The sequence below is a fragment of the Canis lupus genome, chromosome 8, assembly GCF_048164855.1.
Source record: "Canis lupus baileyi chromosome 8, mCanLup2.hap1, whole genome shotgun sequence".
Taxonomy (NCBI): domain Eukaryota; kingdom Metazoa; phylum Chordata; class Mammalia; order Carnivora; family Canidae; genus Canis; species Canis lupus.
Window position 1 is genome coordinate 5057665 of NC_132845.1, and position 27036 is coordinate 5084700.

General features: G+C 36.1%; 1 long non-coding RNA gene across 2 annotated transcripts in view; it reads right to left on the bottom strand.

Annotated features, from left to right (window-relative positions):
• The window catches only part of LOC140637516 (uncharacterized), a 134890-nt gene that overhangs the window by 103280 nt on the left and 4574 nt on the right, over window positions 1-27036 (bottom strand). The window contains exon 1 of one of the 2 annotated variants that reach the window (XR_012034609.1): window positions 14199-14250. The exons of the other annotated variant lie outside the window; for it this stretch is intronic. This is a non-coding gene — a long non-coding RNA (uncharacterized lncRNA). Of the gene's footprint in view, window positions 1-14198; window positions 14251-27036 lie in introns of those variants that run through there. 2 annotated transcript variants of the gene reach the window in all.

Here is a 27036-nt window from a genome sequence, read left to right on the forward strand (position 1 = left end):
TAGAGAATCGTGAATTGTAACCTATTCTGCATTTATATCAAGAAATGACTACACAACTGTACAACACATAGAAAAATAACTTATGTTCTTGGTATCTGAAGTCATCAGAAAAAGGGCAGAATTTTAAAGAATCCTTCATATCGTGTTTTCTTTGATTCGATGGTGTTCTTTTAAAGAGATTGAAAAAGACTAGAATTCATTACAAGTCCTTAATTGCCAGTTTCTCCACAAAATAGATGTTTATGTGCAGGCTTCAGAATAGCTACCATTCATTTGAGGGAGATCTTGTACAGCCGAAGTTTAAATAAACAGCAATGTTTTACTAAGTTTGCAAAAGCGTAATTAGTCCTAGAGGCACAATATTTTTAAGCGTCAAACACTTGTTCTCCAGCTGTACTATTCGGATCCGTAGTTTCAGACGTGGCTTATATGCATCGCATTGAAGTCCAAGCCTTTTCATGAGTGACAAGCACTTCTACCGTGTGTGTGTTCGCGCGAACACAATACATCACTACCACTTTGATAGAGGCATCTGCTACATTTTTTTTTTTTTAGTTCAGTAGGCCTTCTAAACACTTCAAAATGGATCCCATTGGGGGCCGGCAGCATTAATTTGTGTTTGTTCTGTTATGCAATTACAGTGGAGAAAGGAAATAATGGGTCAGGAAATGCACAGGTGGGCAGAATGATAGTTTACACGTATCTTTCCTACAGTACCAGGGTAGAGTCTATAGGGGTTCAGGGTATTCAGCAACCTTTTTTCAAACAATGCCCTGGAGAAAATCATTTTGAAGTAGTCTAACATTTTTTTTATTTTAAGTAGCAGGTGTTTTTTTTTTAAATTTCTTTCGTGTATATAATAAATAATAAAGACAGCATTTACAAAATATGTTCACTTTGACAACTTTATAGGTAATGCAACCTTCTTATTGTGGCTAGTTTTATTTTTTTTTAAGATTTATTTATTTATTTGGGAGAGAGAGAGAGTGAGAGCATGAGAGAGCACAAGTGGTGGAGAGGAAGAAGCGTGCTTCCCATTGAGCTGGGAGCACGTTGCAGGGCTCTATCCCAGGACCCTTGGATCATGACCTGAGCCAAAGGCAGTTGCCTAACCAACTGAGCCACCCAGACACCCCGGGGCTAGTTTATCTGGAGCCTTGCTGGGGTCAATGAGACCCAAGTCACTGGTGTGGTACTAAGTACTGATCACATCTAACCCAGTAGACTCTGTGTTGTGCCTTGAATGTGCATATCCTTATAACTACATTCACTTGAAGCCATACAGATTGTGACTGCTTGTGTAAATACTTAAACTATATACCTTGGGGAAGCCCTTCCTTTTGCTGCCACTGACACTGCTTCAGGTCAGAATGCCCTTCTCTCCTATTTCTACCATTGACATCTAATCCATATTTAAAAATAAACCAAATACTCTCCTCCAGTAAGCTTTCCCTCTTTCACCTAAGTGAATGTAACTTCCTTCCTCTCTTAACATTGAACTTTTGAGAACAAGGATCATATCTTTTTACCTTTCATTCTCTTATTGCATAGTAGATGCTCAAAGAGGATATGATCAATGATTTTATCCCTATCCTATACTTTTAAAAGAGATGTTATAAGGTCTCACACATGTAACTCGCATGTCTTGAGTTACAGATCCCTTATCTCATCTCTATTAAAACACTTCAAAATATATGAGAGGTTCTGACTCTACAAAACAGAATAGTCGCCTCTCTGATTCAAGAAAAATGTTTAAATGAAAATAAAAATAGAAGAAATATAAATCCACAGCCACAAAGAGAATGGCAAAGAAGGCAAAAGTGGACAGAAATCCAATGGAAGAGTAGAAATGGATTAGGCAGTCAAAGAAGCTACAGCTGGGAATACTGAAGCCTGAAACACATGTAGTGGCAATGAGGGGGCCAAGGAAATGGTCATAGTTTAAAACTATGGGTTTGTATACCTAGAGCCATGGGATGCCATTGAAAATTTCGTGTTGGGTGGAATGACATCATCAGATATACATTTTGTAGAGATAAATAAGACCCAGAGAATAATTTGCAATATATTTTAGAGACACAGGCTTAAGGGGCATCTGGGTGGCTCAGTCTGTTAAGCACCCAACTCTTGATTTCAACTCAGGTTATAATCTCCGAGTCATGAGATTCAGCCCCACATCAGGCTCCACGCTGGGCATGGAGCTTGCTTATGATTCTCTCTCTCCCTCCCCCTTCCACCTTTCCTGCCACACACTTTCTCTCTTAAATAAATACATACATAAATACATAAATAAATACATACAGTTTTAATAAACCTAATATGTAAAAAGTTGTTATAAATTCATGAAAAGATTGAAAATTCTAATTGAAAACGAAGCAAAGGACATAAACAACCATTTCACCAAAAAGTAATTACAACTGTCTGGTGAATGTAAAAATGAAATTTTGAATATCAACGAAACATTGTTTTTATTTGTAAGATTTCATAATTAAAAATTGTTAATGGGCCATATTATAATGCTGTGCAGCCATTAAAAATTATATTGCTTAGCTATATATTGGCATGGAAAGATGTCAGTAACGCATTACTAATAGAACACATGGGTTTCTGCAGACTACGTATTGCAAAATTCCATATTCTGCAATATCTATATATGCATGCATTCACCCAAATACATATACGTGTGTGCATGTGTGTGTGCACAGAATAAAAGGCTAGAAAAAATGATGACAGTTATCTCTAGAGGGGAAAACTACTTTCAAAATCAGCTAATTAAATTCAGTGAATATGAATGTGTATTATCATTCAAACTGTTGGGTACGCCGAGTGCATCCTATACTGAGCACTCTGCCAAACGTGTGGTAAGCAAAGTTTGACATGCTTTATGTCTACTACTCTAGTTAAAAGAGAAGAATAAATGTATTTAAAACTACGAAATCAATGTAAACCATTGTTAATAATAAGATAAGAAGTATAAATAATACATGCTACCTGATTTCACGGGAAAGATGACTGCTATTGACTTTCAGTTAGAATCCTCAACATTTACTTATTCTTTTCACTGAAAAATGCTGAGTTTCCAATTTGTATCAGCTTCTGGTAAGTCCTAGAAATATAACATGTAAAATAGAGTCCCTGACCTCAAGGATCTCAAAAGGAAGATGTGTACAAAAGAGAACAATACATCAAAATACACACAACAACACAAATGAGCTCCAGAGTAGCTCATCTGCTGAGGGGACAATGCAGTAAGGATGCTCAGCCCAGCATTTCCCCTTAACTTTTTGAGACCTAGACTGTTCACAGCCTCTCACTTCCACTCCCTATACAGATACACACACACACCCCCAAAGCTATAACTGGTACAATTTACTAATCGCTCACAATAACCTATGTACCTAACTTACTCTATATCAGCAAAAAAGAGTGATAATGTGTCCTACATCAGTCTCATGCTTTATTCGAATTCTCAATTGGCCCACTACTCTGGAAGGGAAAATGGAGGCTGTGGTGCCTATTCAACTAGCAGCCCTACATTATTGAGAAAGAAACAAAACAATCTCAAAATGGGACATTGATATAGAATTAGGCAAAAGAAGCTATTATCTTTAAATCAATGGCATTTTTTTTTCAGTAATAAGTAAGAGTGACTTTATAATTCTAGGAAATGAGCTAGGACCTTTCTAAGCATTATTTAACTATCTTCGTAAACATACTAAGCAAGTACTCCCTTACTTTGCAAATAAGTACATTGGAATTCAGAGAGTTTAGATAAAACAACCAATTCACAATAAGCAGTCAGATGAAGGTTAAAAGCCAGTTCTGTCTAGCATCAAACTATATACTCTATTAAACCCCTTATTTTTTTTTTAGTAGTATTTTTCCCAAAATGTCTTCTTTCACAACATAAGTGTTTGGGAGCACTTACTAATGCTAAAACTTAACTAGGTGTTGTGAAGAGAAAGATAAGTAGGTCAAACTCTATAATTTTGCTTTGTAACCAACTACTCTCAACTTACTCTGTTATTTCCCTTCACTCTTGCTAGGATAATATTATCAAATAAATAAAATAGAACGATTTGTACAGAAACGAATGAGTAGATATAGGGCACTCTGAGTTCACCAGATAAAAGATGCTGCAATTATTATGAATTGGTTCAAAACTCCATGACTCATTTCGTTACATGCTTTGAATTTACTATTCAAATGTAACCTACTATACTGCTATTTTGCTCGCTTTTAAAGGGAAATATAATGCATGCATTTCTAGTTCACTTGCATTTAAATCAGCATGGGATCATGGTTGAATGTGGTGAAACATCAGCCATACTACAAAAAGGGCTTGTATGCAGGAGGCAGGGCAGTTCAACGTAGAGCTGCACAGCTTACAACTCTCGACTCTCCATTTTTGGCAGAGGGCACACCTCTCAAGCACACAAAGCTAAGGAGTGAGGAATCCATGTGAATCAATTGTGATGTATTATGTTGCAAGTTAGTCTATGGTTTTTGGTGCTCCGGGAAAGTCTGTGAAAATTCCGCGTGGTAACAATGCGCCTAAAGATTAAAAACAAAGACAAAAACATTCTTTCTAAAATAATGTGTGCAAAAAAAAAATAAAATAAAATAATGTGTGCATTTACTCTTTAGCTCTTATCTGAGAGATAAAAGTATAGTAATTATTCTTTAAATTTTATTTATTTATTCATGAGAGACACAGAGAGAGAAGCAGAGACATAGGCAGAGGGAGAAGCAGGCTCCCCAAAAGGAAGCAGGCTCCCCTCCAAAAGGAAGGGACATTAGCCAAATGCAGATAAAACCACTTAAGACCTAGGGTTAAACAAATGAATAGAGATATGAAGAAAATCCTAAAATAGTGTGCAATGGAAGTATCAACACAGAAACTCTGATTGTGCACTGGAAGGAAAAGCTTTATATGAGAAAAAAATAGGATAAAAATGAACAAAACCCAAATGCAGTGAAGATAACAACAAATAGAATGGGAGCAAAAAAATGGTTGGATTCTGACTGAAAAATAGAGAGAGACAGAGGACAGAGAGTAAGAATTTTTGCGTGTGTTTTTTTCCTCCAAGTTTTTATTTAAAAACTAACTCCAGTTAGTTAACATATAATGTAGTGTTAGTTTCAGGTGTAGAATTTAGTGTTTCATCAATTACATACAACATTCAGTGCTTGTCACAAGTGCCCTTCTTCACCCATTTCCCTCACCCCTGTCACCCGTTTCCCTCATCCCTGTAACCCATCTCCCTTCTAGTAACCATCTGTTTATTCTCTATAGCTAAGAGTGTGATTTTTCATTTGCCTCTCTTTTTCCCCCTATGATCGTTTGTTTTGTTTCTTAAATTCCACATGTAAGTGGAATCATATGGTATTTGTCTTTCTCTGACTTATTTCAGTTAGCATAATACTCTCTAGTAAGATGCTAAAGTAAATCATATTTGGTTCAATTTTGGTTTAACCAAGGATATGTTGACATATTGAGGTTGTCATTAATGCAGGGGTAATACTCAAGATAGTCCAAGTATATTCAATATACTAGAGAACATTGAAAGTCTCAGAGAGTCTTCTACTTAGGAAATGGTTTGAGTTCTGTTTGGTCCCGTGTTTTCCTCAAATTTAGACATATGCAATCCTTTGCAAACTTTGACTCAAACAGGTAAACACTGGTTGATCATAAATGACTTGATGAAGTACAGGCACAACCAGGTAAAACATTCTGAGACTTCAGTTAGATAAAAACTCCCCAAAGGAAGTAATCAGGTCCTTTTAGGTCACTGATATATGTTAGTATCTCATGCTGCTTGGCATATAAAGAAGTTTTCAGTAAATTCTTATTAAACAAGTGAAGGAAGGGGGATGTAATAAATAAAGGAATGAACATGGATTATTTTAAAGTAACTATCAGTGAGGACTATGTCAATAGGCTCTTTTTGTAGGATTAAATGAGTTAATATATGTTAAGTGTTTAGAATTGTATCTAGAAATTATTAAGTGTTCTCAGGGTCAGCTATAATTATTGCTTATTCATAAAGGCAGTAGAAGTTAGGGCCAATTGTGTTGGAAAACAAATTGGTTCTTAGAGTTGTTGAGTAAAGTTTAGAAAATAAACATTTTCTAAAGAGGACTGGAAAACTTATATGGATTTTAGAAGGCTTCGGTGTCCTGATAAGAATCCACCAGAGAGGAGCACCTGGGTGGCCCAGTGGTTGAGCATCTGCCTTGGGCTCAGGGCGTGACCCTGGGGTCCTGGGATCAAGCCCCACATGGGCCTCCCCGCAGGGAACCTGCTTCTCCCACTACCTGTGTCTCTGCCTCTCTCTCTGTGTTTTTCATGAATAAATAAGTAAAATCTTAAAAAGAAAAAAAAAAGAATCCACTGGAAACTGTGTGGATGATAATAAGGCACATTTCTCACAAATCTCAGTTTAAGAATTGGAGTATACGACTGGAAGTGGTATGTCCAATTTCAATAGGCTAGGAACCTACAGAACAGGTAAGTTCATAAAGAACAGCACTCACAAGAGCACGGGGTTGGCCATAGAGGACACAGAATTGGAGCAGGCTTCCCTGTGAAATCAGCAGAGAAAGCAGGAAAACACAGCTCTGTGGATAGAGAACCACCCAGACCACCCTGCTGCTCATCACTTTTGTCGCTGCCTACTTTCATCCATCTTGATGCCACCGACCCCTGGCCACCGACCACATGAACTTAGCAGAGGAGGCTTAAGTTTCTGTCCCCTTTCTGTATACATTTTTTGAAAAACTTGCTCAGCATCCAGATCTGCTGAGTTTTGGGAAGAACAGGACTGTTTTTATGTGCAAAAATACTGTCTTTCAATGTTGGTTCACTGTATTTATTTGGAAGCAAGCTTACACTTTTAGTGACACGTTCTCACAGTTTTTTGGTTTTATTGTCATGCTGAGGTCCAGCATTTTTGTTTTCCGAGCAAGCTGCCTTTGTTTGCCGCTCATTTTTGGCCAGCATAATTGTTCAGAGATTATTCCTGTCTCTACCACCTTTCTCCAGGTTTACAGAAATGATGGCATTGCTGGGGATCTCTTCCAGTGCTAGCCTTGGGAGTGCTATTTTTCAGCAGTAGAGGGAATGAACGTAGCCTCAAAGACTGTATTTGCCATCTTTCAACTGTCTCATTCTTGCTGGTTCCCAAGCATCCAATTCAGTGGAAATATCATGAATTGATTTTTAAAGCACTTAACTATTCTTCCCCATCACACTTTACTGTCTTTTCCAGTGAGAGGTACATATTACTTTTGACATTATCTTTCAAAACGTCCTCTACAAAATCATATTTATTGCTCTATTTTATGCAATGATGAGAAAGTGCCTTTTATATGTTTTGTAAACATATATTTTGGTCAGTTTATTTGGTCAGGATATTTCCAGGGTGACTTTTTAAATTTTAATCACAGGATGATGAACTGATATACTATTGCTGCTGCTTTTTTGTTCACTAAGTAGCAATGACAAATTTGTTGATTCCCACAAATAACAAATACTTTTTAAAAAATTTTTACAAATAACATGTGGAAATGGTCTGATGAATGTGACAAAGCACATATAAACAAGATAGCGATAAGCATTTATTTTCTAGTGCTGCATTAAAGGGTCCATAATAAAAAGGTATCTCTTCTAAACAACCAGAGCCCAAAATATTTATTCATGACCCCAAAGTAAAAACAATCAAACAGAAACTAGAATATTCACTTCAGTGAATATCTTTTATTTTTGTTACTTACCTTAAAATTCTAACTTTTTATTATATACTACTCTTGTGTTATCATAAACAAATGATTCCAAATACAGATAGAACAGTAACTGGAATTAATAAGGCAAAACATAATAGCACAAATCAAATGGAGAAGTCTAATGCAACTTTAGAGAGGTTGGTATGTTTCATTAGAAGAGTTTTATTTCTTTAACAGCACCCTAATTACCATTTGTTTATAAGAAAATAATGCAAAGATTCAAAAGAGATATTTGCAATGTAAAAAACTTATAAACTACAAATATCTGTAATACCTAAAGGATACACAAGAAAATCATAAACAATAGAATTAAAGCAGAGAAAACACCTAAATTGGTATTTAACGTAAAAGAAAACATTAAGAGACAAGAAAAATCTTAAAAAGGATCCAAACCTGTAGGAAATACAAAAGTGAAAGTTAAGGCTGCAGTAAGATACCTTTCACATCTAGTAGACTGGTGAACTATTTCGACAAATTCAAGTGTCTATAAGACTAGAGGAAGGAGAACGCTGCTGATAAGAGTATAATTTGTTTAAACAACTTTTGAAAACATTTGGCATAATTTGTAACTACGACATATGCTATAAGCAGTGATTCCTCCTATATACATGTACTCTAAGAAATTTTTGAATTTTGAATTAGCAGGCAATTACTAAAATGTTTCTGATACTATAACTCAAAATGACAAAATCCTAGAATCAATCCTATTTGGATTGATTAAAAGAAATCCCATTAAAAGAAAATTGGATGGATAAGTTAGGATAGTTTCACACAATAAAATAGTCCATGCAGGTGAAAAATTAATCTGGATGAATTAATTTTGATTAATTAAAATTAATTTAGGATGAGTTAATTAATCTTGGGTGAATATTGGAAGGTGATAAGTTGAGTTCACCAAAAATAAGTCACAAAAGGCTACCCTTGTCGTGATACAATTTTGATGAAGTTCAAAAATCACCAATCCTGAAAAATACATTGTTTAGTGATATCCTATATATGTGATTAAAATCTATAAAGAAGTGCATGATAAAGTGAAAATTCAGAATAAATTGACCCTGTGAAGGAGGGAGATAAATTGAAGGAGGTGAGCTAAAACAATATTGGTTTGTTCCTTATGTAGAAAGTTAGAACCATGTTGGTTTGTGTTCATTATTATGATTCATAACATATATAAACTTTATATATACATAAATGACTACATAGTCATTCATTTTATAGCCATATGCATGGCTATAATTCTTGTGCATATATATCAAGTATTATATAATAACCATTTATTGTCTTTAAAAAAGGAGTGTGTTAGTTTGCCTTAGTTAATGAATTGCTTATGTACGCCCTGAACATGGGAAAAAATTAACCCAGCATTCAAAATTCACAGAACCAAGAAATCAGCATATGAGATATTAGGAACTGATAGGTTTGCACTTGTTGAAGGTCTTCAAAGATTGGAAGCATTTTTATTTTTTTTTCCTGATTATACTCCATGAACAATCAAGTCCTGGAACTTGACAAGCCCACAAATCTCTTCTATGAAATTCTCTTAGTAATGTGCCTCCAGGCTGCTGCAGTGTCATGTGATCTGAACACCTTGGCACAATTCTGGACCGTGGGAGGGGGCAGGGGGCAGAGAGGTGTCAAATTATATCTTATCCAGAGGCCTATGGGATGGTCACTTATAGGAGAATTACACAAATGAATCATATCTTCTCTCTAATGCAGTAGATAAATCTCAATAGAGACCAAAATTATTATCTTTCAGCTACTGATGGAATAACTGAGATCACCCAATTGCCAGAATTTCTTTGGATCTGCATCAATATATCCATAGCTAAGCTTTCTTCTAGTCTCTGGAGTCTCAGATATATTGCTGTTATTTTGTTTCCATGAGGTGTGGCTACTCAGCCAAGATCACTGTCTCCTAATAGTCCTACTTACACTTAGAGGAAATACTTATTATTTGATTCAGAAAGATTCTAAGAAGTGTCCTTGCTCTAACTGTCTAAATATTCACATGAATGCTTCACAATATGGACATATAGCCCAATTTCTTTGTCCAATATATGCATATATATTGCCCATTCTGTGTGTTTTGTGTGTATGTATTTATATAACATATTATTGCATTTTCTAAAAATTTAAATTCCTATTTCACATCAAAAATAAATCTGTATATGGCAGAAAATTAAGCATTAAAAATATATAAGATGAAAAGTAAAAGTCTCTCATTCTCAACCTCATCTTTGACTCATTATCCAAATGTAACCACAGAGATTCTAATGCATCCTTCCAAATTAATTCTCTAAATATATGCACATTCTGCAACTAGACTTAAAATCAAGACTTCTACATGGGTATTCTTACTATAACATATTATTTTAGTAACTCCAAGTCTTTTCAAGGACTTGATTAAAATAAATAATAAACAAAAATGAATATAGGAAACCTATGATAGCATAATTTAGAGTAAATCTACACAATGAAATTAAGGATTCACAAAAACTAAAATTGTTTTTGAAACAGCATATGGATCACTATGTTGTGATGTGACTTAAAAATAATTTAATATTCTGAATTTCAGATATGTAGAAAAGCTGTAATTAGACGAGCAGAAATTTATTAAGGAAATATAAAATACTCCAGATGATATTACAGCGGTAGATATATGTCATTATACATTTATCCAAACCCACGGGATGGACATAAGTGAGCCCTTTGAATGATAATGATTCATCAGTGTAGGTTCATCAGCTGTAACAGAGGTACCACTCTGATGGAGGGTGCTGATAATGAGGAAAGCTATGCATGTATGGGGACAGGGGGACAGGGGACATGCAAGCTCCTGGAACTTTGACATAATTCCAGAAAGAGGAGGAGGGAGTGTACAAATGGTGGTTTTAGAATTCCATGCCAATTCAGCTGAATGGAGGCTAAGAAACAGTATACAGCTGATTTGTAAGAACCGAAGACAGGCCATGCCTGTACCTCCCTCTTAATTTTGCTGTGAACCTAAAATTGCTCTTAAAAAAAATCATCTTTGAAAAAATAGATTGAAAAAAACAACTAGGTAAGAATAATTTTCACTTTGTATAAACAGAACTTGGGCGCTGACCTTGTAATTACAAGGTCAAGAATTTCAAATATTTCTAAAGCTTAAAAACAGTTATGTTACCTTCCACAGCAAGATATTCCTCCTACCACCATCTTTTTGTAGCACAATGTTTTTACAAAGGTAAATGCCTCATATCTGAATAAATATGCAAAAATTTAAAAACAAAAATGTTTACCTAATACGGTGTAATGCTTTTGAAAAACAAAAAAAAACGCCAAAGTAATTCCAATTCCTTCACAAATATAACTGAAATGTAGGCAGATAGGTTTGGATCTAAAGTATCATCAGAGGTAGTAATTATGGCATTTACAGATATCATTAAGTGAACTTACAAATTGATTTACCTATTCCATGAGTCTAACTTCAGTCCTTAACTGTACTTGTATTGATGTGTCTCATTTATCAATAAAACTATATATACATATATTTTTTCTCCTTTGCTTTATGTTTCTCTTTCTCTTATGTTTTATGAAGGGAATGACCACTGACCCACTCAGTTATATCCTCATTCCCAGCTTAGCAGACAGCGTGGTTCATGGTGTGCAAGGTAATAAAACAAGATAATACAGTCTGATCACTAAAAGTGTCAGAATGGGAGAATGTAAAATCTCATTAGGTATACTGGCAAGTAGCCTTGTATTTATGAACCAAAGTTCTCAATTCCCACTAGAAGTAAGTAAAGGCATCTGTTACCACATTCTGTTCAAGTGAAGACATGTGTTCTGCACAGAATTCCAAAATCAAGTGTAGTCTGTAACCCCGTGCTTTGGAAACTAATTCTCTCTAAAATTTAAGTGTAAAAGTATGTATGTTGCATGTGGCATCATCCAATATTTCAAACATAGCCTAATTCAGAATACTTATCAAATGATTTTGTATGTTGACCCTCTGTAACTCAGTGTTTGGGATTATTCACTTTCACTACGTCATTTATTTAATGGATAACTATATTGGGTTCTTCATTGGTTTAATCATTTGTAAAATGAGAGAAATCACCTACTTCATTGTACTGTTTTGTGTATATGTGTCAACTGCTCCCCGTTCAAGCAAGCAACAGGATTGCCGCCTCATTATCTCGGGGAGGTATGTGATGTAGAGGATGGAGGAAGCAGTAGAAAATAGTTTATTAGGATTTTTGAGAACCGGGACTTGGAAAACAGAGAAGATGGAAAAGAGGGATTCAAAACAGTTCTATAAACAAGAGGAAAACTTTCTCCCAAATAAGCAGTGAAATCATTTCCCTGAGCTACAATTGGAGAGAGAGACCTGTGAGTCCTGGATGAGCCCAGGGGGTGGCAGTATCCTAAGGAAATCCCTATACCTCATGGGTATCCAGCATTACAAAATATTTTTCTGAACTAATTTTTCCATAAAAATAGTAGAGAGATCCTAGGTCTGAAAGGGCCATGTGATTAGAGGCAACAGATGCCTCAGCACTAACCTGTGAGACAGACGACTGACAACCAAAAAGCCTGACAATCTGTAAGCTCCCAGAACTTTGACATAATTCTAGAAAGAGGAGGAGGAAGTATATGAATGACAGTTTTATTTTTAAAAGATTCATTTATTCACTTGAAAGAGAGAGCTTGCATGAGCAAGAGCACAAGAAGGGGAAGGACAGGCAGAGAAGCAGAGCAGGGACCCCAACTAGGGGAGGTGGGAGGAGGGGGAGCGTCTCCATCCCAGGACCCCAGGATCATGATCAGAGCTGATGGCAGATGCTTAACTGGCTGAGCCACCCAGGCGCCCCTGAATGAAAATGTTAGAACTCCATCCCAATTTAAAAGAATGGAGACTTAGAAACAACATAATGTTGATTAGTAGGAACGGAAGATATACCAGGTTTATTGCATACCTGATACTCCACACAGTGTAAAACAAATATTAGCTATTATTGCTAGTATTGGCCAAAATTAAAAAAATAAATAAATAAAGTGGCTATGCTACTATGACAAGAAAATTCAAAGTTCTCAAGTTTCAAATACAGGAGAACAGGGAAGAATAACACCCCAAATAAATAAATGAAAATTGCTTTACTAGTGGGGTTTCAATACTCCGTATTACATGTAAGCTACCTAGAGAAACCAAGAAGACTAACTATGATGTACTGCTAACCCAATCTCCCTTCCACATACTTCCCAGGCTTGAAGCCATAATATTCCTCATGAGCTTGCTACGTTGCCTTTGCTTAAGTGGAAATTTAAAATTCCAAGTGATCTTGCATCTAACTCTGGGAAAGAACAAGGGTATTAATGGAAGAATTGGTAAAAGTCCAAATAAAGTCTGAAGCTTAGATGATAGTAATATATCAAGGTTGGGTACTTAGTTTTGACAAATAAGCCACAGTAATATAAACAGAAACTGGGTTCAGGGTATACAGAAATTCTCTGTATGATCTTTGTGATGTTTCTGTGGATGAAAAATTATTGTTAAATTTGAAGTTTATTTATTTTTTTAATTAAAATCATTTAATGCCAACCCCTCTTTTAAGGACGAGAAACGAGGTAAAGCCTGAGATAGATTCGGTCAGGCTACTATTGAAAGCATTCTGACTAATTTTCTCACTCCTCTTTTAAAAGTCAGTCTGAAAACGAAGTGAGAAAATCTATACAGTCAGCAAATATTTATTGAGCACCTACTCTGTACAGTGAGCTGCAGGATATATTAATGAATAGACATAGATCACTCACTAGCAGGAGCTACAAATACCTACATAAATAATTATGACTCAGACTTATGTTTGCCATTCTTACTAGATTTTATAGGGGATAAAATATCTTTTCCAATATAGGATCAAGGAAAGTTTCAAGAATGAAATATCATTTGACTTGGACCTTAAGTGATCGCTTGTTTTTCGATGTGTACTGAGAAAGACTGTAGGGAAAGAATATACTCTGTAAAGTCACTAGAGTTCAAGGAGTTTAGGGGCCAGGAAATAGAGCACCGGCTACGTTTCCAGCTCTGCATATAAGCATATAAGGAGTTTAGAAGTAGCTACTCTCTCCTAACAAGAGCTCCACAGACTGAGACGGAAAGATCAGCAAACTCTTCGTGAATTCATAACACAGGAGGATGTAGTGGGAAAAGCCGACCCCAAGATTAGAATAAATCGCAGTCAACCACAGCATAAACTCACAAGCAGAAATGGCCCTGGGAAGGAAAACCTAAACTGGAATGAACAAATGGCTTGAGGCTCAGTGCAGACAACTCTGAGGGTTAACAAAACAAAACAAATATAAACAAACAAACAAACCACAGAGAGAGATCCAGGCGTGAAGAAGTTCCACAATTTTGGGAGATTTACCTCCTTGAGTGCAACCAGGTTCCCACCACAATCAAATCCCCTCCTGTTGTAGGTGGAGAGGGAAGGGGAAAGGGGATCATTTTGAAATACACCAGAGCACTCTGTTCTATGTCACAAAGCCTGCCCTCAGGGGAAATTTGTAAATCAGAGCCTGACCCGCTGGGGGATTACCAGAGCCTAACTCAGAGGAAGGGAAATAGTCAACTCAGGCCAGCTCCAACCTTCCATTCAAGGGAAAGGAAAAACCCAACTCCGACCCACTCTAGCCATCCTTTCCCACCTAAGGGTTAGAGGAAAAGAGACTGAAAAAGCTCTTGTGAGGTTCACATTCCGGACGCATAGCTCACCAAAAGGCAGAGACCTAATTGTAGGACTATAGGACTCACGGGGATATAGATAGCAGCTTTGTTCATAACCGCCAATGGTTAGAAGCAACCAGTATGTCTTTCAGTAGGTGAATAGGTAAACTGCCATGACCAGACGTTGAATACCATTCAGGACTAACAACAAATGAGCTATCAAGCTATTAAAAAGATACCAAGTGGCTTTAAAAGCATATTACTAAGTGAAAAAAGCTGAAAAGGCTAACATACTGTATGATTCCAACTGTGTGATATTCTGAAAAGGCTCATCTGTGGAGACTGTAAGATGATCAGTGATTGCCAGAGGGTGGCCAAGGGGGTGTGAATACGAGGAATGCAAAGGATTTTGGGGGCTGTGAAAATACTCATTATCCACCATAATGATGGATACGAGTCATTTTACATTTGCCCAGACTCATAAGTTGTGCAATACCAAGAGTGAACCCCTGATGTAATTTATGAACTTTGGGTGATGATGATGTATCTACCAAGGTTTATCAACTTTAACAAATGAACCAGTCTGGTGTTAAATGTTGATAATAGAGAGGCCATATGTGTATGTGTGGGTAGGGGACATATAGGGAATCTCTGTACTTTCCCCTCCATTGCATTGTAAACCATCTGCTCTTATTTTTTTTTTTTTTTAAGGTTTAACAAAAAAGAACTTTTTATTAGTGGAAACTAAAGGTAGGTTAGATTCTGGCATTTTTCATAGCACATTAAAGATTGTGGTATTTTACTCAGTTTTGCAGGATTTTGATTTAGGAAGTAATCTGTCAAGGAACTAATTACAAAATGCTGCTTTCTTCTAGAAACAGTGTCTTATTTTAATACAAAATCAGTGAAAGTTCCAATAACTTCCCCACTGAGTAGGATGAACTAGAATCCCTCCAGGAGACAGATCCATGGGGTACAGAGCAAGCCAGCAGCTGGGAAAGTTCAGGGTGAAAGCAGCAGAGTTCATCAAAAGTAAATGTTGACATATACCAGATAGTGACAAGGAAAAGTAGTTATCCCAAAGGACAGAAGGTAACAAGTGTGAGGATATGGAAATTAGGACAGGAATTTATGGAAAAGCATGTAGTCTGTTAAGGAAAACTGATAGCTGAGTCCAAGTGTGGACTCATATTTAGGACAGAACTCCAAATTTGCAAATAAAAGAGATTGATGGAGCCAGTATTTAGCCTTCATCTAGAGAGGATGGAGCAGAAACTAAGATCATAACCAGACATTTAATCCCATCCAACTCCATAGGCCACTCTATTCCTCTTACCAATATTAAAGGTTCCACCCTGTGACTGGTCCAGAAATCCACGGGATGGCAGGAGGCTAATACTACTGAGAAGGGCTGCTGAAGCATGCATGAGAAATCCTCTACCGAAGACAAAGGGTCAATAGGAATTACATACCAAGTACCAAGGAAAATAGTCAGAATCTTAGACTGAGAGATGGTGGCTGGTACCAAAAAGTAAAAACAAGACCTCAAGGATGGCCAAATATAGACATGTTAAATCTATTTAAGGTGGACCACACAATAACGCCGGTGCGCATCAGTAAGTCTACTAGATGCAAGAGAATTAGGTGTTCAGATTCCATTTTTTTTTTTACTTCTTTTCCCACACTGGGCAAATCAAACATTTGCCAAGGTATGTGCAACCCAGGTTAAGTGTCTCTTCTTCTCCCCTAACTGATGGCTCAAATGGAGAGGCCATCATAAATATCTGAACTCTAACCAGCCTGGTTCTGAGTCACATTAAACCCTACGATCCACAGGGACGGCCTCACCTGCAGGAATCGCTGCCCCTGGAAGAGTTAACAGTACAGAGGTGGGGTATGAGGAGAATTTCAGATGGCTCTTACCAAAACCAAGTTATCAGTTGGACACTGACAACCTAGAGTGATGGAGAACACAAGTTTTCTAAATTAGAGAACATGTTTCTGTTCTTCAGACTTTTTCTAATATGACAAAACATAATGCCTAAAGAGTCGAACAGAAAATAAAATATGCTACAGTCTATTTAGCATGACTGACCATGTTAACGATATTTCCATGCCTTATCACTGGGCGGAATCATTCATATGTGAAAGACTTTATAGGTAAGGCCTATGCTCATACAATTGTACTTTCCGTGTAAAGTCAATGGAGTTCAAATCTATTAAACTCAAGAGGAAAATAAGAAATGTTAACTGGCAACCATGTACCAAATAATATGCCTGCTGTTTTACATAAATTAATATGTGAGCTGAAAACAGTAGCTGAATTATATGTACCTTAGAATCCTAGCGTATTTTAATTAAGACTATCTGTTAGAAAGATTGAGATGAGTAAACTTATCGGCAAGTTATATTTATATTCTAACAATGTTTTCTAAAACTAAAGTCATATAAATAAGAAAAAAGAGGAGCTTTGATGAGAGAAACTATATTTTTAATGCATGCATTATAAGAATATAAAATATACATTAGTTTTCCAAGCAGGATGTGATTTAATGACCTCTTTAAAAATCACCTTTTGTCTTCCTATAAATTGAATGTCCTCTCCTGACATTTTAATACACTCCTATCTCCAGCCTCTTTGAATGTTCTGCATTCATTTCTAGGTCAGGTGCTCCCATCTTCAAAGCATTTATTCTGTAATCATTAAATATAGAATTAAAAGCAGCTTTGGTCACTTCAATAATATCCAAACTGATCATTTACAGTGAAATACAGCTTAAAATTTATAAGCAAGTCAGTAAATTAAAAGAAATGACAAGACAAAGTTGAGATGATTAACATTTCTCCCTTAATTTTCCAGAAATCAACAAAATAAATAAATAATTTTGACAAGGACATAAATAACTTGAACCGTTTAGGTATGATCTAAAATTATGGAAATAATGTGAATATGATTCTTTCTTAAGAAAGAAAGAAAATAATTGGTATTTTCCTGAATGACCTATGACAAGAAAAAGTTGGTATTTTTCATTTGATACAGCAAAGGACATGTTAGCAGGAGGGTGCATCTTTTTTCTGTTTGATTTTTGTGGCAACCTCTTAAGTGGACTGGAAATTAGGAGGGGGCTTTTAAAGTTATCTTGTTAGAAAGATCTTTCTGAGAAGTAACCAAAGAAAAAGTTCTCCATTTAGAGGAAGTGGCCTCAGTCATGCTTTACTTCATATATGTTTTCCATGCTACGAGATACATGCACTTTAAACCCTGGTATTTCAAATGAAGGTTACATCAGATATACAAGGAATCCCCCAAGAAGCATAAGAAATGTGGGGCATGGGAAGCCCGGGTGGCTCAGTGGTTTAGCGTCTGCCTTTGGTCCAGGGCCTGATCCTGGAGAACCAGGATCGAGTCCCACGTCGGGCTCCCTGCATGGAGCCTGCTTCTCCCTCTGCCTCTCTCTCTCTCTTTCTCTCTCTGTGTCTCTCATGAATAGATAAATAAAATCTTAAAAAAAAAAAAAATGTGGGGCAGAGACTACTAAGTATTGTGAACTAGGAGATGCTCATAAACTAGACAGAGGATACAAGAGGTTTAGTCCAGAAAGTATTCATTCTGCTTTCCCATTTCTCCCTCATTTTGCAGACCAACGTTTTCCCTCCCAAAGGAAAAATATAATGATTGAATTTTAATTTTTAATTTCTTAAAGCTGATTCTCATTAGTTATGGGACTTGATGCTGTGATTTCAAATGCAATAAGGGTACCTGTCCTGAAAAGATTATAGACTAATAAAGGAACCTGAGATTCACAATTAATTACTAATCACTGTCATTTATGGTGAACCAAATAAAATTTCCAATATACCGTTTTACCTACAACTATTGTAAATTTGTATGATTCAACCTAGAATTATGCCAAAATAGAATGATTAAAATGTCACAGAGAAATAGGAGTAAAACAAAACTAAACAGTTGTAGGCCCCCCAAAATGATGTGAATATGTAGTGAAATAAAATTGCAGATTAAGCTATGAATCTTAGCTTTTGAAGGATGGAAAGTTAAATATTTTTGTAAGGTTATTAGAACATTTAAATGACAACATTCTGGTAGTTTAAAAGTTTAATCTATAAATTGTAAGTCTTCCTTAAATATATATACATATAAACATGTGTGTGTGCAGTTATTTGAACTTTTTTTCATTTTTTTCCCTATGCTATATCTATTTAGAGATGCCACTTCAGTGTTGCCTAAGCAGAATAAAGACAGTAACAAACCAATATCCCTAGAACTTGCTAATGACTATTAAATACAAATTTAATAAGATTTTTTTAAGAAGAAAATGGATTCCCGCTGATTAAGCAAAATCCTCCTTAAAATATGCCTCCACCACTGAAATGAGAATGAAATGAGAAGTTATTATACTATTAATTTTAGCCAGATTAGGGGAAGATTTATTGAAAAATTTTTTAATACTTGAAACATTTATTTCTTCAGTTGTCAACTCAAAAAAAAATTGAAGTAAAAGTAGCTACTATCCAGGTCAAGGTGTATTTTTAATATATGAAATTTAGTACTTAATTCGCAAACATATAGGAATCTTCTAGTTATCTTTTTCTTATTGATTTCTGGCACAGAACATATTCTGTATGAATTTAATCTTTTGAAATGTGTTAAGATTTGCTTGAAGGCCTTTTATATGGTCATAGAAAAAAAATATTCCATGTATGCTTTAATAGATTATGCATTCCACAGATGTTGGGTGGGTGCTCTATAAATATTCACTAGATAAAGTGTATTAATTATGTTGTTCAAATTGTCTATATCCTTGCTTTTTAATTTGTTGTTTAATCAACTACTAAAAGAGATGTTTTAAACAATATCATACTGTGACTAAAGATTTGTCTACTTCTCCATTTGCATTTGTCAGATTTTGTCTATGTATTTGGAAACTGGGAATAATTATATCTTCCTGGTGAATTGAACCTATTATCATTATGATATAACCTCATTTCTACTAAATTATGTCTTTTGCCTTAGAGTCTGCTTTATCTAATATAATAACCACCTTTCTCTTAGTTTTTACACAGTGTATAATTCTTGATTCTCTTCTTTCAACATCACAGAATCCTTATGTTTTTAATGTGTCTCTTGTAAAAAAAAAATATCATGTTTTCTAAAGTTCTGATAATCTTTATTTCAACTGAAATAGTTCACCCGCCTACATGGACTATAACAATGGGCTATTTGAGTTTAAATAAACATCTGGTCATGTATTTACTCTTTATCCCATCTGTTCATGCTCCTTTTCCTTTCTTTACTTCCAAATTTATTAAAGACCGTTTCTATAATCATTTTCTTTTCCTCGATTAGGTCTTTTTGTGATTGCTACAGAAATTAAAACAAACATCTTTACTTCTAAAAACTTAGGATTGATTGGTAGTTCTTTTCTCCTCCTTCCTGACTATGCGGGGAACATATATCTCTTTAACTCCAGTTATTTCCTTTCCAATCTATGCTTTTTCATTGTTATGTATTTTATTTCCCTACATGCATTAAATTCTGCAAGAAACTGCAGCTATTGTTATGCACAGTCAATATTCATTCAGTGTAACCCAAGTATTTATCATTTTTATTGTTTTCCTTTTTTTCTTTTTTTGCTATTTCTTAAACTTTCCATTGGGGTCTATTTCCTTCTGACTGAAAATGCTTTTTAGAGTTTCCTCTGTTGGAGGTTTGCCGTGATAAACTCTCAGTTTTGTTATTCTAAAAATGCCTTTATTTTACCTTCATTCTTGATGGGTATCTCTGTTGGTTGTTGACTTTTAAATTTATGTTTATTTATGTTCAGTGTGTAAAGGAAAATTTTCCACTAGCATTTGGTTTCCTTATTGATGTTGAATTTGATGTTGATGTTGAAGAGTCTGCTGTTCTTCTTTTTCTAACTGCATTTTATATTTTTGGTATTCTGATTTGGTTTTCCAAACCTTCACAAATATATGGATGAGTGTGGATTTCCCTGTACTTTCTCTGCTAGGAATTTCTTAGGCTTCTTAATCCTATAATCAATTCTGGGAATTTCACATTCATAATTTTGATTATTGCTTCTTCTTCATTTTTCCTTTCTTCTTAGCTGAAACTCAAGTCAGATTTTGTTTGTCATGAGATCTTCTTTTCCATATATTCCATCCTTATCTGTATCTGTTATTCATTGTGTGTAGTTTTGTTTTCTGACACCAAGGCCCTAGGCTCATCTTGTTTTGTTTAATTTTCTTGTCCCAGATCCAGAATCAGCCTTTTCTTTAAAGATCTCCAGTTCCTTTTTAGTAGAGAACTGAATTTAAGGACAAGATCTGGGCAATATGTATAATTGTTTTTAATTGTGACAAACATAATTTTTATTTGAAATGGCTACACGTCATTAATATCTACTATAGCAGATAATGTAGTGCTAGATAATTAATTCTTCCCACAATTTTTCTTAGTTAAAAATGATTACTCTTCCCAAATCCTATCATGCCAGTACTGCAGCCCTCTGTATTTCAATGATATATATCACAATCTGATCATCATCTCTTTTTCCCTGGGTCATTCCCTCTACTACCATGAGTCCAACCAGCCTTTACTTCCTTGAATCTATTAATTCTAACAATTTTTCATTGTATCTATCTTACATTTCAAGGTCAGTGAGTGGTTATAATTATTCCCTTGAGTCTTTTGTTCCTCTCTCCATTGTACTATGAACACTATATTCACCCCTCTGAAATTGAATGTGGAAGGAGAAAAGATAGTACCACAATGATGAGTCTCACTTCGACCACATGACTACAAACCCCAGTGCTGCCAGGAAAACATTCTACACATTGCTACTCTATGTAATCTATTATTCTTTTAAATGATGATTTACAACCTTTTCTCTTCTCTAATAAGTTATCTTCCATTTTCACTCTCGGATAGGACCTTGCTTATAATTTCACTAAGAAATTTAGCCACTAAGAAGTTCTTCAGATGAACACCTCCACATCACCCACTTAACACCATATTTACACATTTAATCTGCCTCCTCAGCTGAGGCCAAGGACTGGACTCCTATGAAAAGGCCAATCCTGGGGCGCCTGGGTGGTCAGTGGGTTAAGCGTCTGCCTTTGGCTCAGGTCATGATCCCTGAGTCCTGGGATCAAGCTCTGCATCGGGCTCCCTGCTCAGAAGGGAGTCTGTTTCTCCCTCTCTCCCTCACCCCCTTCTCCCCTGCTCAGGCTCTTTCTCTCTATTTTCCTCTCCCTCAAATAAATGAATAAAATCTTTTTTAAAAAGTCACTCCTTCCATTTTTTGTACCATATCCCATCATGTGTCACTTCTCTTAACTTCTCCTACCTGAATTAGAGGGGAGGTTAAGTAAAGGGAAATACTTAGTGAGACAGAGGCAGAGGCTGCTCATCCTTAGGAAAGAAAAGATTCTCCAATACTAAAAAGAAAATATGTTTTTGAGGATTAGTATTTCTATATAAAGTTTACCACAGTCATTCCTCAGAGAACTTTGAAAATGTCACATAACTTCAAAGAGAAATTTCTGTGCACTGGCTGTACCAAGGCTCCAATTACTCAAGAATATCCATATCTAACAGTTGCGTGAACATTTTGAAGTTTTCTCTTTCAGATGTATTGTATGGTTTTAGAAAAAAGAAAGCATCTCAGAAACAACTATGAGGAACTGAAAATTAGTGGGTTTTCTCCCGTTTTCTGGTCATCTTCTAAATTTTTTAGAATCTTACACAAACTTCAGTAGAAGGAAGGACTACTCCAAATTCAAATTTGATATCTTTCACAGTCAGATTTAATTTGATTTAAAAAAAGTATTAAACCAATGTGACATTTGTTGAACTCAGGTGTAGTGATTGAAAATTTATATATACATGGCACATGGGATAATTTCCAGGATTTCTGAAAAATTTCATATACTACCTAATGACATCTCAGACAGAATAAAAACCCTAGAATCAGAGCTAACTGATTTAAAACAGCAGCCATGACCTGACAGATATCTACTATGTAAAAAAGTGAGTTGAACTCACAAAAATCGCTGGTGATTTGATGAATATAAGTAGACCATAATGAGTGCGAGTTTGCAAAAATGTGTCAAAATGCTTTAAAATCCTTGAGAAGACACAGAATAACAGTAGAAAAATTTTTAAAAAGAAAGACTATGAATGCTTCCTTCTTAGAGTTTTTTGACAATATTAATTTCTATGCATTTCTCTACAAAGCAAAGGGCTTCAAAATGATCTCTCATTTTTCAGACTATGGATCTAAATAACTTGAATTATCTTCTAGCTTCACTAGAGGGGCACATAGAACTTAGTCTTGACAAATTCCAATGTGAAGATCACTGACATTGTCCTAATCCTGGACTTAACACCATGTTTTGAATAAGTAGTAGGGAGAGTAGTTGTGCCTATTAAAAAAAAAGGGGGGGGGTTACTAATTACCAAAAAATGGGCATGTAGTTTAGGAATGATATGGCTGCCACAGTGGAAGAGCATATTAAATATTAATACAATGGTATTGCTGCAGCAATGGTGACTCTGTGAAATAGTAACAACTGATAGAATAATCTAATCTTCCCAGACTGTGTGGCCCTTCATACTCACAGAGCTAACAGTAATACTAGTTACTAGTTGAACTAGTAGAACTAGAACTACTAGTTAGTTGAACAGCTGAGTATATTGAAATAGGTTCTTAAAATTTCTAAAAGGTAGCTCAGTTAAACCTCAAGCCAAATATTTCATTAATGGTAGTGCCCTGGGGAACTTCAGACTCAGAAAATGTGTACCACTTTGCATTAAGACCAATATGTGAACAGAGCAAGTTGAATGGCATGCTCTGCTTCTAGCTCAGACTATACCCCTTTTTGTTCCCAACTTCTCCCACCTGCTAAAATTGGTAAAAAAAAAAAAAAAAAAAGTGGGAGAACAAGAGGAAGAAGTGATGGTCTCCACAATGAGGCCAATCATCTACACATAGATCAATTTCAATAAAACCAGCCTGTTTTGCCACCTGAAGTTTTATTATAAGAGTTCAAAGTCCCAACTGCTTGTCAAGCTTTTGAGAGACCAGGTGAGACCACCTTTCTACATATCTCCTAAAACTTTGCTGCTCAAAGCATCACCCAGTGGTCAGCAGTGTTAGCGTTGCTGAGAGATTGCTAGAAATGCAGAATTTCTAAAGGTGCTCCAGAGGTAGCACAATGTGAGTACTAACAAGGCGCTTAATTAATTTACATGTGTATTAAAATTTGAGAAGCAATGCCCTAAAATCTGCTTTCAAAGTAAAGAGAATCTTCATATTATCCTAAATATTAAAGTCCTTCAGTTATCTATGGATTTGATTGCTTGGTGCTCAAGGGGCTTAGAATAAGGGAATAAGCTACATAGCAACACCACTCAACGCAAAGAGGGGATGTCAGCATTTGCCAGGGCAGCATTAGGCTCTGTCATGGTAATAGACAAACTCGGAAATCTCAACAGCTTAATATAATTGCAGTTTCATTTTTGGATTTTTGTTCTTTCTCACACATGCTGTTTGCTACTCAATATATATGCCTGGTGGTCTTCCTCCACTTTATAGGGTTGTCATCTGGAATAAGTGGTCTCCAAGGTCAGTGTGGCAGGAAACGAGCAAGATTAAAGCAGTTCATCTCATCAGCTCTTCATTGCCTTCGTCTAGAAATGACTATAATCCATTGGCCAGAGCCGATTAGATAGTATGGCACATGAATATTTAGTGAGTTCTGTCTCAATCTCCCTATGTGCCCTCTTAATTGTCATTTTTAAATTTTGGTTTACGTTTTTATATTTTTTTCTATTGCAGCTTGGGTTCATTAGACACCGCCTGTTTGGGGTGTTCTGTTTATTCTTCTTCTCAATGGGCTAAATGGGCTACTGGATCCCTGTTAGAATATGTGTTCTTTTCACTTATCTGCATATTGGATCTCAGGTCCAGCTTCCTGGGCACCTTAAGTAAGGGATCTTCAATGAAATATAGAAGTGCAAATGCCTCAACTCTTGCGAGCTGGCTGATAGAAGGCATCAAGGTGTCAGTTCCCAGATGTCACCAAGCAGAAGGCTCTCAGGTCCTCTTAAGCCTTCTGCCTCAAAGGAAAAATGAACTCAGCCCATATTTCAGCTTCTCCTTAATTCTTACTGTACAATAAGGATTAGAAACACAAATACATTAATGTGAACCCCTCAATACCACCCCAGATTTGAGATCTCTGTAGACCAAGCTATTCGTTGAATCTTGCAATGCTGACTCTGAGGGTTCTTGGCTGCTGTCCTCTCTGGCTCTTCTCCCATGAGGAAAAAAACCTGAGCCTACTCTTTCTAGTACTGTGAGAGAGAGTCTGGTCTCCCTAGCATTACCATCCCTTACTACTTGCTGCCAGCTGCTCAGCAACATAAAAGTATCCAGGAATACAGGGAATCTAGGAGTCATCTAAACTACCATTCACCCCGAATTTTTACAGAGGAGAAAACTCATCTTAGGATATTTTACATTATTTCTGTTGTCAGTCAGGCAGTAAAATGCAGAACAGAGATTAGAACCAAGGTGAGTGGGCTTCATACTCCAAGGAACTTATGTTTAACAGGATCTATCGAATCACACCAGCGTCAATATCAAGGAAAGGAAGGTAGAAGAAAGTAAATGTTCAGATCACAACAGCTGGAGGGTCACATCTGTAGACATGGTTGCCATTGGCTCAGAGATGGGGGGAGGAAGTGTGAAAAGGGTGAAAGGAGGTCCTACCACACAGAAAACCTGAGACATGACTGCAGTTTTACTATTGGTTGGACCTACTTCTGTCCCAATCTTAGGTGGAGGGGTTAGATGAGTGGGGGTCATTTAACTGCAGTGAGGAAAGAGCTACTTTAAAGGGTCAAGTGGTCCTGCAGGAGGGTAGATCAGGACACCCAAGATCCTTGATTGAATTTGAAGCCCGTTTGGGTCTCTGTTCATATATAACACCTTTACCTCTATCCTAATGTTTCATTCTAAGCAGAAGAGCAAAATTTCAACTAAGGTTTGAGAAAAACTTAAGAGAAACTTTGGTATGGTCAAGCACGATAATCAGTTCAGAATGACTGGCCAGGCTAACAACCTTCACAGATAGACTCAGCAAAGCCAATCATAGTCTGGGTCCAGACACATAGCTTGGCAAAAATACACTAACAATCTGACTTATTTAAGCCCGAAGAGACCAACCTTTCTGGTTATGTTGGTGGCCTAGATACTAAGGATGTTCCAATGCCAACTGGCTCAATAAATATGAATGCAAACATATAGCGCAGTTTAGAGTTACTCATCACCCAGATACACTGACCACCTGAGATCAGTGACCCAAGACAGACTGATAAACTGATTATATCACCATCTTGGACCTGTTGACCCTTATTCCTTTCCTCAGTTCTTCCCCTGTCATCCGGGAAACCACCTGTCCATACTGTCCTGGCTATTTTGTGGGTAATCAGAATGCAGAGAAAGCTGGGATAACTCACAGATTCTATCTACTATGGGGCCAAACTTTCCCTACATTTCAGTTCAGTGTGATTTTTTCCATAAACACATATTTTCCAAATAAAAGCAAGTACATCTTGTGAAAACCATTCTAAATCTAAACAAGAAAATGTTGTAAGAAAGTTGTAACTATTTTTGAGGCTTTATACCTGATTTAAGGCTGTATATATCTCTTAGTCTGCCACAGGGCCAGATGTTGGACCAAATCTTAGACATCCTCTAATCTCTTTTCATCCATCTCAAATATACGCTGCTTTCTCAAGAATGTCATTATATTCACTCAGTGTTATATCTGGATTTTTAAAAATACATAGAAAATGAACAAAATTTGCTCATATTTCAATGATAACTATTAAATATGTTCAACTTGCATATATTTACTGTGTAAAGATCATTCAAGTTACAACTTGAAGGATGAGAGAGTAAGAGAGAAAAGGAAAGAAACCTTGGAAATAGCTAAAACAAACAAAAATGCCTCTGCAGAAAGCAGTGAGGCCAACGGTCTAGTGTTTCATTCATTGATTTCTTCATTCATACTTTTTTTTCATTATATATTAAATAACTACTTATAAATGTCCTGCTTTTCTCCCTATGCTATCTTAAGTCCTAAGAACTATCATCATCTTGCTATACTATACCGTGCTCTAGCAAGAGGACTTATTCTGAAAAGAAATAAGAAATGGGGTAAGTCAGCACTGCAGCACTGCAGAGCTTGGTAGATGCTAGGTCGAAAGGCTTAACTACTGTTTTGAGCTCTTAATTGGTGTTTAATAGATAATTTTCATTTGATTATCTAACTAAATGACAGTAGAGAATTAAGGGAAGACACTAATAAATACAGATATGAAGAGAATAAAACAAAAAGGTAAAAAGCAGGCCCATTTTGTCAGTGTTTTATTGCAGAGGATATTGCAAAAATGAAAGAATAAAATCCTAAACATGAAATAGAATGAACTCTTAATAGTGATATCAGAT